We start from the raw sequence: 3,153 nt of genomic DNA on the forward strand, positions 1-3,153 counted from the left end.
TATTAGAGAAAAAAAATTCTCAATATAAATAATGAATTATATTCAATAAATTACCAATCACAACTTGAATTCATATATTTACATTTTACTTCCGAGCCTGATATAAAATATAAATTTAGTTGGAAATATGAAATAAACCCCAACATACCTATATGTTCTTCTTAACTCTTGATGAAAAAAAATTACCCCTCCTCCTGCCCCTTAAAAATATCGAATTATATTGAATTATGCTCACTAATTATATAGAATGATCCTCACTTCTTAGTGAGTGAATTACACGCCATTTTTATTTAAATTTTCTTTGAAATGAGAATTCAATTAAATTTTTTTATCAACAGCTACGATGGCTATTTTAGCGCCCTACGCATTGATTCCTGGGTAGTGGGTACACTAGATAATGGTGTGCACTCTAAAATATATGACAGTATATATATGGAACATGTGAAAATTCGATGGTATGTAAATCACAGATCCCACGTTACACAGAATGTAGACTGGATAAGCCTATCGCTGTACGAGGCCTCTACATGAGCGTCGTTGCTTTGACCTATAGCTGCACTAAATTTCTGGTGTACAGTCGTGGATTCCGACGTCTTGACGTTAACTTCAAATATAATATCGAACCACAAGCTATAACTAAACTTATCATATAAATAATTGTTTATAACTCTTCTGGAAAACAATATAATTGTTTGTAAGTTGCATTTGGCGTGTTATGGGTACGGTTGCGTGTCATAAATGGGTCCGCATCTGCTTTATCAGAGTATGATGGGGTACTTTCAACAACTCACGTGCGTCTTTTCAACCACATGGATAAGGTTGCTCGTTGCGCTCTCATTTCCCGGAAAATACAAACAAATTTACAGCAGATCAGAAGGCACCGACATTACGGTTTGGTTTGGGTTGGCATGATTCATTGGATTCAGCCAGAATTGAAAACGAAACACCCTTCGGTCCAAAAGGAAATTTCTATTTAAATTCTCGGTTCTTTTACTTTCCAGTGAAGGCCCGTCAGATAGCCAGGCCGAGTTCGTCTGAGTTATTTCTGTTTTCATATCTCTTTCGTAGTAGGGTTTGCTTGTATGATGAAAATGGAGGTCTGGTCGAACTTGGGTTCGATCATGGCTACCGTGATATTCGTACGGACCATAGTGAAGGATTACGCACCTCCAGAAGTCTATTATTTCTTTTCAAAATCGCTGCGCAGGTTCATAGGCCTGGTTTCTTCTTACATCTCAGTTGTCATCGACGAGAACGATGGGATGAAGGTAAGCGAAGTTTACGAGGCTGTGCAGACTTACCTGAGCGCAAGATCGACCTCGGCTGCCAAGAGATTAAAACTGAAGAAGCCCAAGAATAACAAGGAGTTTACCTTCAGCATGGATAGGAACGAGCAGGTTTCAGAGGAATTTGAGGGGATCAAAGTGTGGTGGGTTTTCTACAGCAGCGAGCCTAAACAGCAGATCGTGTTCTCTCGGAACTCTGCATCCGAGGAGAAACGCTATTATGAGTTGACGTTTCACAAGAAACACAAGCAAAAGATATTCGATGACTATCTTCCCCATATCATGGCCGAAGCCAAAGCGCTGGAGATTAGAAGCCGCTACAGAAAGATTTACACCAATAAATCCGACTCCAAGGACTTTGGATACTGGAACAGGGTGTGGACGCCTGTTGTGTTCGATCATCCTTCGACTTTTGAAACTCTGGCTCTGGAACCAGAAATGAAGCAAGAAATTATGGAAGATCTCCAGAGATTCTCGAGGGGAGAGAAATATTACAGGCAAGTGGGGCGGGCATGGAAGCGGGGTTATTTGCTCTACGGTCCCCCTGGAACTGGCAAGTCCAGTATGATTGCTGCCATGGCTAACTTTCTGGATTACGACATCTACGACCTGGAGCTGACCCAAGTGAAGAACAATGCGGCACTGAGGAAGCTTCTCATCGCCACCACCAACAAATCGATAATTGTGATAGAAGATATCGACTGTTCTCTCGATCTCTCTGATCGCAAGAAGAAGAAGAAGAAGCCACAGAAAGATGGCGAGGAGGACGAGAAGCCGCCGGAGCCTGACAAAGCGGATGAGATCGAAGCGAATCAGGACAGCAAAGTGACCCTCTCGGGAGTTCTGAATTTCACGGACGGGTTGTGGTCGTGTTGCGGAAGCGAGAGATTATTCGTTTTCACCACCAACTACATTGACAGGCTCGACCCGGCGCTTCTCCGGTCTGGTCGGATGGACAAACACATTCTCCTCTCATTCTGCACTTTTGGGGCATTCAAGATTCTTGCGCGCAATTACCTCTCCATTGAAGACCATGAGCTGTTTCCCCAGATCCAGGATCTGATGGAGACCGCTCAGATGACGCCTGCGGATGTAACGGAACATCTAATGAAAATGACAGATCATCATCCCACCACTGCCCTCCAGAACCTAATTCAAGCTCTTCGAGAGGCCAAAGAAAGAATCGCTACTGCCGCTTTGAAGGGCATATCAGAAGAAAACGCTTGTGCAACAGTACAGGGCCAAGAATAATGTCAGCAAAGTCGTTGCAGACATCAATCCTTCCTTAGATCTTCGACATCCACTAGAGTTGATCAGTCGCAGAGTAGAATTACTCAGGTAATATTCGAAATTTCTTTCCTAGTACTAGAAGTTTGGAGTTTAAATGTAATCTGTACTCTGTTTTTTTTCTCCTTCTTGTAATTTAATTTACTAGTCTCTGGTCTTGTTTTCCTTTGAAATTTTGTGACTATAAAGCAGTTTTTGTGCAGAGAAACCATACAGTTAAAATTGGAGTTTTTAATACGTAAAAACTAACATAACCGTGAGTTGCAACTCTAGCAATAGATTGTAGAATATTTTAGTAATTTTTGTTCAAAGGAAACACCCTGCAATTTATCCAGAGTTTTACAACTACATGAACAAAACGCCGAAGATGATACTGCGCTTGAAGAAGAGTTAAAATATTATTAGCTTCCCAAATATGTCGTGCCTTATGTATGTCCGAACCTTCTGCATCCCCTTCCATTAGAATCTGCCCATTGAAAAAAGAAAAAGAGAAATTTTGAGTGTTCCAAAAATTATTATTCATAGCATAGCGAGAAAGCGGGGAAGGCAACCTTGTTTAAATTGCATAAAGGAGCTATTC

General features: G+C 41.3%; 1 pseudogene; it reads left to right on the top strand.

The window, feature by feature from the left end:
• Positions 1-971: 971 nt before the first annotated feature.
• Positions 972-2,731, top strand: LOC149218488 (AAA-ATPase At3g28510 pseudogene; annotated as a pseudogene).
• Positions 2,732-3,153: the final 422 nt, after the last annotated feature.

Source organism: Pinus tabuliformis, chromosome Q (assembly GCF_031772625.1).
Source record: "Pinus tabuliformis cultivar Carrire ecotype Pingquan chromosome Q, CPIR1, whole genome shotgun sequence".
Classification (NCBI taxonomy): Eukaryota; Viridiplantae; Streptophyta; class Pinopsida; order Pinales; family Pinaceae; genus Pinus; species Pinus tabuliformis.